Source organism: Sminthopsis crassicaudata, chromosome 4, assembly GCF_048593235.1.
Source record: "Sminthopsis crassicaudata isolate SCR6 chromosome 4, ASM4859323v1, whole genome shotgun sequence".
NCBI lineage: Eukaryota > Metazoa > Chordata > Mammalia > Dasyuromorphia > Dasyuridae > Sminthopsis > Sminthopsis crassicaudata.
The window spans coordinates 56,532,720-56,546,701 of record NC_133620.1 but is presented as its reverse complement, the minus strand read 5'-3'; the positions used below and the strand labels follow the sequence as shown (position 1 = coordinate 56,546,701).

The 13,982-nt window shown below is 35.0% G+C and overlaps 1 pseudogene; it reads right to left on the bottom strand.

Moving 5' to 3' along the window:
- Window positions 1-308: 308 nt before the first annotated feature.
- On the bottom strand, window positions 309-12,720 carry LOC141540587 (ATP synthase peripheral stalk subunit b, mitochondrial pseudogene; annotated as a pseudogene).
- Window positions 12,721-13,982: the final 1,262 nt, after the last annotated feature.

Here is a 13,982-nt window from a genome sequence, read left to right as displayed (position 1 = left end):
ATTTTTCAAAAAATTGTTTTAGTGTACTATCATCTCCACAATAGCAACTGATAAGTGAGCAAAAAAGCCAAAAACATAAGTTGTGTTGAGACCCACACTGTCTTGAATGAGAAGATGGTCCCATCATGGTCTGGGAAGACCATGTTATACATGGAGAATGGTGATCAGGTCTAGGTGCTGCTATCTTGAAGAATCAGTGAATAAAAGTCTGAATCAAACTAATTATATATGTTTATAAAACCAGATAACTTTATAACTTAAGTTCAGGACCCACTGTAAAATGCTGTTATTATTATCAAGTCATTCAATCATGTCTGTCTCTTCAGATGATTCTTCAGATCTATGTATGTATTGGGCACCCTCTCACAGTAAGAGATTTCTAATGTCATGAAGATATTGCTCCCCTGGTCATTAAAAAAGGTAGTGATGCTTAGCAACCAGGGCTTGCTATTTCTTTTCCAATCAATTGCACCTTAGATATTTTTTATGAAGGCCATTTAAAGCCTTCTGCCTCAGCCATCTGGTCCTCTCTGAGTTCATCAGCAAAAGCTGCTACAGAAGCACCATATTTTTTAAATATATAGATGAAGAGCCTCAATCCTGACATGACAGCAGATGTATCAACAATTATAACATAGATTTCTTTGGAGACAAAATAAAGAATAAGTCCTGTGCCCAATATGTAAGGACCTGTAACTCCAGTTTCAGGATACATAAACTAAAAGAACTCTTCAGGAATTAACCCATGACAAACTTTCCCTCCTTGTCAGGAAGAGGCAAAGGAGTCAGAAGGAGGGAAGCTGTGTGGAAAATTCTGGTTACCTGAAGGTCCCCTGGAGCATCTGGGCAGAGTTCTTGAGCACTGGAGCAAGGGCACTGGCAGTGTGCCATATCAGCCTACACAGCCTTTTGTGTGAGGATCTGTTGAGTTGCCTCTGTAGCACTAATACAGAGAATTAGATGGATAGATAGATAGATAGTTAGATAGATAGATAGATAGATAGATAGATAGATAGATAGATAGATAGAGATAATATGATCAGATAAATTCTGAGAAAGGTAAAAATCATCCCTAATAATCCAATGAGAACAAGCAAAATACATTAATTATGCACAAATAAGATATTTATATAATATATGTAAAGTACTTTGTAATATATACAAATAAATATACATATATATCTTGTTAGTATATAGTTGATTGCATGTTTTTATATTCATATATGTACATTTACTTATGCACATATTCATGTGTATTGTTTTTGAACATCCATCATTCTTGAATAGGACCAATAACATCTTGAAGATGACGACTTGTATATGAATTAGATTCAAGTGAGGTTTGTGTGAGAATAAAATGGAGATAATTAACAGAGGACAGACACTAACATTAAGGAAATGGGTAAAGAATTCTTGCAAAAAGCAAGGGGTAGAAGTGAGGAAGAAAGCGAACTCCAACAATGGAGAATAGCCAGTGAAAATACTTGGAATCTGGGAAATAGAAAGAAGGTATGAGTCACCACTGGGTTTGAAATATAGAATATATGGAGCAGAGGAAGAAGCAGAGGTAAGAAGACTACAAAAGTAGTAAAAGGGCAGCTAGGTGGCACAGTGGATAGACCACAATTCTGAAGTCAAGAGGACCTGAGTTCAAATTTGGCCTCAGACACTTAACACTTCCTAGCTATGTGACCCTGGACAAGTCACTTAACCCCAATTGCCTCAGGCAAAAAGAGAAAGAAAGAAAGTAGTCAAGGACCAGATAACAAAGAACTTTACAAATCAAGCAGGATTTTATATTTGACCCTTAAGGAACTGGGAGACAATATAAATATGGTATCTCATTTGAGTCTCACAAGAACTCCAGAGCTACCATCCTTTCACAAATGAGAACATTGTCACCCAGAAGGTTTGAATGATCTTATCAGGGCTACCCTGCTAGTAAGTGTCAAAGGTGAGATGAAAACCCAGTTTTCCCTGACTCTGAGGCTAGCACTTGACTCCATTGGGCCATGGTCCTTCAAAAAAACAAACAAACATAGATTTATGAAATTTCATTCCTTCTTCCTCCTTCACACTAATAAAATTTTGAATTCATTGTTTAGATACAGCTAAAGAATTTAAGGACATAACAGCTCTAAGACCTCTATATTACCAGCACTTAGCACAGAGCCTAACATATAACTGTAGTTAATAAATGTTTATGGAATGCATGAATGGCAAATAATTATCCCCTCAATCTAAATTTCCTTGTATGTAAAATTCAAGTTGATCCAAGATTTTATTGTGTTATCAGTATACACAAGAAAGAAAACCAGTCTCTTCCCTCAAGTAGCTTACATTGTACTGGGGTAACAAAATATTTAATATAATAATAGATAATCATCTAGAAAGCATAGTAGGTAGAGTGCTGGACCTGAAGTCAGAAAGATGCTGAATTTCTGAATTCAAATCCAGCCTGAGACACTTAATGTGTGATCCTGGGTAAGTCACTTAACCTAGTATGTCTTAGTTTTCTCATTTGCAAAATGAGCTGAAGAAAATAGTAAACCTCTATATATTTGTCAAGAAAATCCCAAATGGGATCATGAAGAATTAGACCCAAGTGATATAACTGAACAATAACAACAAAGCATTCATATATGCTTTAAGGCTTGCAAAAATTGATATTAGAAGTTAAATGACTTGCCCAGGATTACAGAACTAGAGTACTGTGGTAGGATTTGATTTTAGGTCTTCCCAAACTTTATCACTTTATACACTGCACTATACACCAAGTTTCTCCTTATGTAAAAATATACTTTCCAGGGTTGGTGGGGATTACATGAGACAATATATGTAAAATGCTTTTGAAGACTGTAAACTACTGTTGCCATTGTTTTTAATGTTGTTATTCTATTCTTCAAAAAACAACACTGTATTGTTTTTCAGCATCAGACCAGTTTATTCTTCTAAGAAACAAATTAATTGACTGGGACATGAACATGGAAAAGAAGTAACAACAATGATTAAATGATTACCGTAAATTAAGATTTGCCTGCTTATATCTTGTAGACCTCTAGCATTATTGCTACTGATTAACAGTTGTTAAGAGGTTGCCCTGTACTTCTGTTGTTAAATTATATTGTTGACATACTGAGCCTGCAATCCACTAAATTGTATCTCTTTTAGGTGAGCTCCTATTCAATAACAACTCTCCTATTTTTTTTCCTATGAAATTGATTATTCTTTCCCAATCTTAGTGTAGATTGTTAACCAGTGGGTTGGAAATCAGTGAGAGGAGAAAAAGAATCAATATTGTTGGGGTATATAATTGTACCCTCAAGAACAGAAAGGGCAAATGGACAAAAAAATAGTGTCATAGGCCTGAAACAAAAGCATGACTTTTAAGGAATTTTATTATATAAACAATCAATCGATCAATAATAAATTGCCTACTATGTTCCAGGTACACTAAGTGCTGGGAATGCAAAAAAAAAATACTCAGTCCTTAGCCTCAAGAACTTTATATCATATCAGAAAACAATATTAAATAAATAACTATATGCAAAATGCACACAAAAATACAGCATAACTTTTAGGAGAAATGCATTAGCAGTTTGGGGGCTCAGGAGGAGGTGCTATAGAAGCAGTATTACTATACTTGAGGAAAATTTTGAAGAAAATAATGGATTCTTAGAGATGGAACTTCATGAATTCTGAACATAAGGAACAATCATTATAAGGAAATGGAAGCTGAATAACATTTGTAAGGAACAACATGGAGGTCAGTATGGCTAGAGCATAAAGTGCAGTAAGAGGAATAATGAATAATAAAGTTAAAAAGATAAAATGGGACCAGGTTGTGAAGAAGTGCTGAAATTCTGTCTTTACCAGGAGTGAAGAAACTAATTAAAAACTCTTAGAGTTCTTCAAGGATAGTTTCATCTTCCAAAGGATAGACGAAACAATGAAGGGGACCACTATTAGGTACTACTTTATGACTACTTAAATCCATGAACAAAATGAAAACAATTTCAATCAGGAAGGGGAAAAGGAGAACTGGTTTATAAATTATTTGGAGAAAGAAGCTTTTGCCATGTTTTACAAATTTCTAATGGGACAAAGTTAGAAGATTCAGAGAATATGTTGTATGACAGAATTAGGATACAAAAAGGCCTCAACAGGCTAGCGTGATGCACTACGCTCCCTGAACTGAAATTTCATAGAGATAAATGTAAAGTTCTACACTAAGAATGAAAAAATCAATTTCACAAGAACAAAATAGGTGAGTTCTGGTTAAATAGAAAGTCACCTAACAGAGATATAAGAGTTTAGTGGACTGAAGGCTCAGTATGTCAACAATGTGATTTAGCATCAGAAGCGACACACACACATACAAACCACAATGTGATCTTAAGCTGTATTGAGATCCATGATGTCCAGCACATAGTAAGTGATAGATTTGTTTTATTTTGCTCTGGTTAGACAGGATCTGGAATATAATTAGAAGTAATAATTATAATAGCACTTCTGGAGTGCCCATTGTCAGGCACCAGGCTAAACACTTTACAAGTTTTATCTTATTTGATTCTCACAACAACTCTGGAAGATAGGTGCTATTATTATCTTCATTTTACAGTTGAAACTGAGGCAAACAGGTTAATTGACTTATCCAATCAGGCAGCTAGAAAGTTTTTGCAACTGAATTTCATCTTAGCTTTTCCTGAGCATTCTACCTATGGTGCCACTTAGCTCAGGAATATTGCGTGCAATTCTGGATAACACGTTTTAGGAAGGACATTGACAAGTTAGAGATGGTCTAAAAGAGGATGAGCAAAATGATTAATGGCTTCACAATGGGCCATTCCATATGAACATTGCTTAAAGAAACTGTCTGCTTCACCTTGAGAATAATAATTGGAATTACATAATAATTGTCTCCCAGTATTCAAGAGACTACCAAATGGAAGAGGGATTAATAGTGTGTTTGGTGTCAGAAAATAGAAGCAGAAGCAACATGTGGAAGCCACAGAAATGTTGGTATAAGGAAAGACTTCCTAAATGAAATAGACTGTCATAAGAAGCAGCGGAAAAGTTCCATTTCACTAAAGATCTATAACTAAAAGCTAAATGATTATTTATTTAAGATGTTGTAGAGAAAATTTCAGATCAAAGACAGTTTACAGTGGATGGTCTCCAAAGTTTCATCATATTCTAAGATTCTCTAGCATTGTTTCTGACAAAAATTATTCATGGGTTTCTTAATTCTTTTGTCTTTGGATGTTTTTAATTCAGTCAGTCGATAAATATTCATTAATGAGCACAAGCCTTTGGACTTTCTAGAATTAGCTAAGGATCAATGACTCAGAGACTACCCTAGTGTCTCAAAGTTGCCAATACTGGACATACTTTGAGATAACTTGAGATGAGAACTCAGTTGTTGAGACAGAGACACCTCCAAGAATCAGGATCAGCAAGAGATAAAAGGAACACAGGAAATTCCTTTCTTCTAAGTTCCTCTATTGCTTCTCTGTTGCTAAATGAGTTCATTTTTGTCCCTTCTAGAATCTGGTACTGAGTAGATTCCCACATATACAAAGATATTGTGTTGACCTTTGTACAAATTGGAGAATTACAGAATTTTGAAATGAAAGCAACATTGGACATCAATTAGCCTTTCCTCCTAAAGAAACTAGGGCCAACAAAGATAAAATAACCTGGCCATAATCACATGTAATATGCATGAAGGAGAGCTAGTCCCTAGACATCCTGATAAAGATTAGTCAGTCCTTTCTCCCATTTTCTCCAATGCTGAGAGGTCTCAAATCTTTGAGAAATAAAAAATAATCATGTTCAATGACTTGTTGAGAATCTTGATGATCATCATAGGATGTTCTCCCTATAGATGTCTGACCAGACAGCTTCATATTTATTCACCTCAATATGTGAAATCTCTTCAGAAACACATCACTAAATGTCATCCCCTCTGGGAAAGATGACTGGAATTCCTTTGTTATTGCAGGACCTAATAGGAAAACAGTAACAAAAGAAATTTACATTTGGTTTGTAATTCCTCATCTGAAGCTTTCTCTTTCCCATTTTCCAGGTTTATGACTTTACATATTTATGTTATTTATTTCTTTTTTTTCCCTCAAATTTGCAGCAATTCTTCTTAAGGGCATACAATGGCCCTTCTCTCTTTCCATCTTCCTCTTTCATTAAGCTCCTTTCCTTTCAACTATGTCCCTTAAAACCCTTTTTTCCTCACCTTGCTTTTCTCCTCTCATAATTGCTTTATTTATCTCTTCTTCCCTACCTCCCACAATCCTGTGACAAATCCATTTGAAAATAACTCTGGTGAATCATCTCCCCAAAAATATTGCATTCCATTTATATGCATCTTTCTCAACAGGCATTGAGAGGTTAACAGAAATACAGATTCTTTCTAGTGTCCATCCTTAAACAATATAGATTGTTATAAGATCAGAGAATTCTTTGGTCTATGGCTTCAATTACCTGAAATGACTCTCTAAAAAGAAACCAGTCATCTACTTTGTAAATTATCCAATCTTTTTGTGCTCTCCTTTCCCCATTAATAGTAATCATAACAACAACAATAACAACAATAATAATAGGTAACAATTTATATCACTTTAAGGTTTGCAAAAGATTTGACACATCTCATTTGATTCTACCAGCAACCCCTAAAGCAAGCCTTTTCTTATCCTCATTCTACTGATGAGGAAATAGAGTCCAAAAGAAGCTAAATTACTTGCCCAAGCTAGTATAGTTAGGAAGTGCTTATGGCAGGATTTGAACTTAGGTCTTCTTGATTTCATATCCAATGCTACACAGAGTACTCGAAGATGGTGGACAAAGGAAATAATGATGAAATTCCAGCCTTAATCACATGTTTGTTATTCCAGCTAACTAAGATTGGGTAGGAGGAGACTGAAAACATCACTCAAGAGACACTAATGCATTATTGGTAGAGTTGTGAAATGATCTAACCATTCTGGAGAGCAATCTGGAACTATGCCCCAAGAGCTATAAAACTGTGCATACCTTTTGACCTAGCAGTGCCATTACTGGGTCTATACCCCAAGGAAATCAAAAAGGAATGAAAGGGATCCACATGTGCAAAAATGTTTGTAGCAGCTCTTTTTATTGTAGCAAAGAATTGGAAAATGAATGGATGCTCATCAATTGGAGATTGGCTGAACAAGCTGTGGTACATGCAGGTAATGGAATTCTATTGTTCTATAAAACATGGTGAACAAACTTTCAATAAAAGCCTGGAAAGATCAACATAAACTTATGCTGAGCCAAACAAGCAGAACCAGGAATACATTGTATAATGACAGCAAGAATGTATGATGATCAACTATGAAAGACTTGGGTTTTCCCAGTGATTCAAGCTCTCCCAGTAGACTTTGGACAGAAAATTCCACCTGCATTCAGAATAAGGATGTTGAATGTAAATCAACCCATTCTATGTTCATTTTTTTTTCTGTTTTTTAATCTCTCCCATGTTTTTTCCCTTTTGCTCTGATTTTTTTCTCTCCCGTCATAATTCATAAAACAATGTGTATTAAAATTTAAAAAAAAGGAAACCTCACCCAAGAGTATGGGTGGCCATTGTTTGTTGTTGTTTGTTATGCACTATTATTATTTATCCCTGTATCTCAAAGTGACTGTTCTCTTCATTTATCCCATTTCCTTTGGCATTTCCTTTGGATTGTAAACCAGAGTTATGGCAACCTTAGAATGAGTTCTCTCAGAATGCTAGCTCAGCTGAGAAGTAATGAGTATGACACAGCAGTTTCTCTTCAAGTGATTTTCTCACAGTCTGTCCTCATCAACTTTCATCCAAGAAAATAGCTATTCACCTTAAAGGTCTGGTAAATAAGTAGGCAAAGCTGTTTGCTCCATGCTGAGAAAGGGATGGGAAGAAAGATGCAGCTACCGCCAGGAGATCAGACATTAGGGATGAGTTGGAGATGGGGTTAAAAGCCTGTGAGAAAGGGAGACAAAGAACCCAAAAGAAAATTAAGTATCACCAGGTCTGAATCTTTCACTTTACTTAAGGGTTTTTTTTTTCTGTTGTTAATTATTCTTTTGGAAACTGTTGTTGTTGCTTGCTTTAATACTAAAACTGGTGTTCCAATTACTGCAATGCCTAGAGTAGGGATTATATATGTTTTTAAGTGTTCTCATTGCCCATCACCATCATCCAAATGGTATTCCAGCCATAAAAAAGCACTTTTGTGGCATTCCACAATACAATTGGGACCTTTGTTGCCTCCCAGTCCCTCCCTGAGTCAAAGATGACAAAAAAAGTGTCACTTGGTCACTGGAGAATTGTGTACTTTCAGAAGATACTAGCTGAGGAAGATCCAGAATGGATGTTTATGCCTTGACTTTTGTGCCCATCCTAGAATGTTAGCAAAAGCTGAGGGTGAAGACAGATTATTTTGGTTTTCAAGATTATTCTGAAATAAGTCCCAATGTAGTCACTGTATAGTATGCAACTCAAAGCTTTCTCCTTGATTAAAATATTGCCAGGTCAGGGCCTTTAGCATATTCCCTATAATATGCTAAATACTACTTTTTCACATTGTTCCTTCATGTTTCATTTGTAGTTATTTTTAATTATATGTACAAGTACCTTAAAATATGTGTTCTATGAATGCAAGGGATTATGATTAACATGGAAGAATTCCATGTTTACAGAAAAGTTTGTGATCATTCTGTTTCAGCCCATTGCAACTGAGGCATGTTTTCTCTTCAATGCCAGACATTTATAAAGATATCTGCTCTGAAGTCCTTTGAGATTTCACTTTGTTTGTTCAATCATTTCAATTGTGTCCAACTCTGTCACACCATTTGGGGTTTTCCTTGCCAGGGATAATGGAGCAGTTTGCTATTTCCTTCTCTAGCTCCTTACAGATAAGGAAACTAAGGCAAATGGAGTTAAGTGACTTACCTGGAGTCACACAGCTAATCTAAGGCCAAATTTGAATTCAGGTCTTCCTGACTCCAGTGTCAGTGCTCTATGCTCTGTTCCATCTAGCTTACCTTGTTTAAGTCTCAGTAAAATCTGAGAAGCAGCTGAGCATAGTGAGCCACACTTAAGTCAGGAAGAACTGAATGAGGTCCTGCTTCTGAAACACAGTGACTGTTCACCTTGGGCAAGTCACTTATCAGAAAAAAGAATGGACTTTTAAGAATTTCTAACAAAAAGACAAGAGTCAAAGAAAATTTGATCTTCAAATATAAGACTCAACAGAAACATCAAAAGAGAAATTTGAAAGATACATTACAACGGACACAATAAGATTAAATTGTTTACCTTTCTAAATGGGAAGATGATACATATAACTTCTAAGAACTTTGCCATTATTAGAACATTTAGAAGAATTGTACAAAGAAAGAAGGCATGGGGAATAAGTCAATTAAGATTGGATGAGGTAAAAAAAAAAACAAGGAGAGAAAAATAGCGGGGAAAAAATGGTGAGAAAAAAGAACACCCTGGGAGAAGAGGAAAAGCAAAGTAAGAATGAGGAAAATTGACTTGCATAAAAGAGGTACAGAAGAAGAGCTTTTAAAATGGAAAGGGAAATGGTGCATGGGATGGGCATATTTGAATATCACGTCTAATTGATTCAAAGAAAGAAAATGATATACATACCTCTTTCTCATTTGTACCTGGAAACTTCAGAAAAATCTCTTTCAAAAGAAGATAACAATGAGACAATATTCCAGAACTTATGAATTGAAGCCAAAGCAATACTAAGGAGAAAATTTATTTCTAAATGCAAATATCAATGAGAGAGAGAGAGAGAGAGAGAGAGAGAGAGAGAGAGAGAGAGAGAGAGAGAGAGAGAGAAGATAAACAAATTGGCTATGTAGCTAATAAAAAACTAAAATAAGAACAAATTTTAAATCCCCCAATTGATACTAACATAAAAACCCTAAAGATCAAAGGAGAAATCATAGGTTAATTTAATTTTTAAAAATAAAGACAGAAACTTAGTATCAAAAATGAAAAGGGTGAATGTATCAACCAATGAAGATGAAATTAAAACAATTATTAGGAGTTTTATTGCCCAACTTATGTCAGTAAAACTGACAATTAAATGAAATGTATAAATATTTACAAAAATAAAAATTTCTCAAATTAACAGAAGAGGAAATAGAATTCTAAAATAACCTTATCCTAGAAAGAAGAAATTGAACAAACAATAAACGAGCTTTCTAAGAAAAAAAATATAACAATTTGGGCATAGTTCCAAATTGTTATAAAATTATGCATGTGCTTTGATTTAGAAATACCACTACTAGGTTGGTATCCCAAAGAAATCAAAGAAAAGGGAAAAAAAAACCTATCTGTACAAAAATACTCATAGTAACTTTTTATGATGACAATGATTGGAAATCAAGCATTTGCTTACCACTTAAGGAATGGCTAAACAAGTTGTGATATGTGGTAGTAATGGAATATTCCTGTACTATAAGAAATGATGAGTGCTATGGTTTCAGAAAAACTTGGGAAGACTTACGGGAAATGGTATAAAGTGAAATGAGCAAACCAGGAAAACATTGTACACAGTAACAGCAATGTCACAAATGTGATCAACTGTGAAAGAATTAATTGGACCCAAGATGAAAAATGCTATCCACTTCAAAAGAGAAAACTGAAGAATCCTAAATGCAGTTTGAAGCATACTTTGTTTTTTACTTTAAGAAGGGGGGTGGGGGAGGGTGTTTATTTCCTTTTCTATATGGGTAATATGGAAACATGTTTTGCTTGACTTGACATAAATAATCAATATCAAATTGCCTTCTCAGGCAGCAGGTCAATGGGCATGAGGGAAGAAAAAAATTTGCAGCTCAATTAGTGAAATAAATAAAAATATATTTAAAAAACAATCAAGATACCAATATTTGTGGAGAAAAAGAAGGAAAGTAACAGCTATATAAAATATAACAGCTAGAATATTGTTTTCAAACAGTTGTTTGATATATATTTGTATTAAATCAACTGACTATTCCAATATTTAGTAGACATAGCCCAATTCTGTCAGTGCAGAGGAATGAATTGAAGAACTATGTGACTATGAGAAAGTCACTCTATTCTAGAGGCAGTGATATAATGGTTAGAATGCTCAGCCTGAAGTCAGGAAAATCCAAATTCAAATAATCAGACACCAGTAATTTGATCTGAGGCATGTCACTAAATTTCTAGGCCTTAGTTTCCTTCTCTGTATAATAGGACTTAGGACTTACTGCTCTGAGATGTTATAAGGATTACATGTGATAATATCATGGCATGGCTAAAATGTGACCTAAAATCTCAATGAATTAAAACAATAAAAATTTCCAATGAATCATGACTAGACTCTCCTGGAAACTTATGTGGCTTAATAAACAAGTCTATAGAGGACAAAGTCCTAGATCTGAGGTCAGAGACTTTGGATTCAAGTCCCTTCTTCGACATCTGCCAGCTATGGCATTAAACATGTCATTTAATATCTTTGAGTATTTGATTCCCCATCTGTAAAATGGTGCTAGTAATCCTACAATATAACCTTTCTCACAAGGCTCCTCATCTGCAAAATGACATTATTGGACTGGAAAACTTTAAAGATCTTCACCATTTAAATCTATGATCCCTAAATTTAATATATATGATGGGAGGGGGGAAGACAGTGTACTGTGTACAGAACTCTATACTCAAAATCCCACTTTAGAAACCTAATCACCATGTGACCCCAAGTAAATCATTTAAACTCCCTAAGCCTTCATTTTCTCATTTGTGAAACAAGAGGAAAGCAAGATGATAAAGTGATCAGAGCAGTGGATTTAAAGTAAGGTACTTATTAAATCACTTAATTTTTGCCTTCATATCTTCATCTGTAAAATGGGGATAATATAGAACCTACCTCACAGAGCTATTGTGAGAATAAAATGAAATAATAATTTTAAAATAATTAGCATAGTCCCTGATACAGAGGATGTTAGCTATCATCATTAGAGGGATGACCTCTGGGGGAAAGACCCTTGCAGTTTTAAATCTAGAATCCAGTGACATTGTCGTTTTTTTCCCAGTTTGCAAAATAAAAATTTTGTCATAGACTGTGGTTTTGTTTTCTCTTCTACTAACTTGGAAAAAATGAGTTTGTTCAAGTGGCATAGGGAAAGAAAGTACAGGTAAACACTTCAGACTCTGCTTAGACAGTTTGCTAATGGGCTCTGTTCTGGATCACTAGTTGCCTTACATAACAAGGATCAGTTAAAATATATTCCCCTAAGCCATACTCACACTCTTTAAAGGATCTGGGGTGGGGAGTAACCCCTTGAGAGTAAGTTATTATTTTCTATTAGCTTAGTGAAAGGTCTCTTTTTGTCTCCCCTTGAAGCTACCCATAAGGTCAGTCCTCCAGATCTGAAGTCAGCCCAAACTGGATTTGTCAATTTCCAGCCTCCTGAGGCTAGGAAAGCCATTAATGTTAAACATCCTGTAATATAATGAGAACAAGGGAGTACATTATGAGTTGAGTGGCTAAGTACAAATTCAATTTAAAACATTGTTTTTCAATGCAAATCATGCTCATAATCAAGAAGTTTCCAAGTTAATTTTTAAAAAAAAAAGCTTTTATGATTAGAATTTTAGCAATGGTATTCACTATTCTTGAACATGACTTACCTTTCATCTGAGTACTTTGCTCCTGCCATCTTATGCACCTGCAATTCACACCCACCCACTTTCCTATTAAAAGTCTGCTGTTTCTTTAAGACCTAGCACAGGTTATATCTTTCCTTTAAGTCCTGATTTCATTCCTCCTATACCTCATCCCCAAGAGATTCATTCCTGCTGACATAATCACGAGAAGCTACATGGCATACTAGGCTCAAAGCCAAAAAGACCTAGATTCAAGTCCCTCCTTTGACATACTGTGTGACTCCAGACAAGTCACTTATTCCAAGAAGTTTTCTAAGATTTTAAGTTACAAGAAAGATGATAATCTTATTGGTAGAGGGAACCAAGTAGTTCCCTCTACCAATAAAACCAAAAGTTAGCTGCCTATCCAGATGATCATATGTCCCTTTTAAAAGTTAATTAGCTCTGACTGATAAGCAAAGGGAAGAGCTCCAGTGGGAGCTTTTATAATCCTTCCAGCCTCTCAAAGTTACTAAGACCTAGAATACTAAAAAGAATGGTAGTTAGTAACTTCCACCTAAAAAACTCAATCAACCAGTTCAAGTTGGAGTTGGAAAAATACTCCTAGAAAGGTGGTACAGAAGGATTCTCAAATACAAAGAGTTTTGCTCATTGCTAGGGTAGAAAGAAAAATATAGTTGGGGTCAAATGATATAATTTCAAAACCAACATCTGCTTCTTATTAGCTCTATGACCCTGGGCAAGCCTCAAAATCTTAGTTTCCTCATCTGTGAAATGGAGAGAGATCATAAAATCTATACCTCACAGAGGTATTGTGATGTTCAACTGATACAGTGGCTATAGAGCATGATGGCTATAGAGATAGACGGTTACTATGATGGCTTGTGTTAAAGAGATAGGGTTAAGGAATAGTATCAAATGCAAAACTTTAAAGGTGGAATTGGTGACTATACAGAGCAAGAATGAGCAATTAAAAATGCACAACCTAAGTGATACTAAAGACAAATGTTTTTAAAAATTTAAAGGCTTTTTCAAAGGCCTAGAGGAAGGCCCCAGCATACCCCTTCTCTAGAGGATCCAAGGGAATTATGTGACATAATGTGCAAAAAAATGATAAATCAATTTAGAATTATATTGAAAAGGGTGTAAAACTATGTGTGTCCTTTGACCCAACAATACCATCACTGAATCTGCATCCTTAAAAAGATTTTTAAAAATTGGAAAAAGGAAAAGGACAAAAATATTTGTAGCAACTCTTTTTCTGGTAACAAAAAATTGGAAATTGAAGGGATGTTCATCAATTGGAAAATTCTGA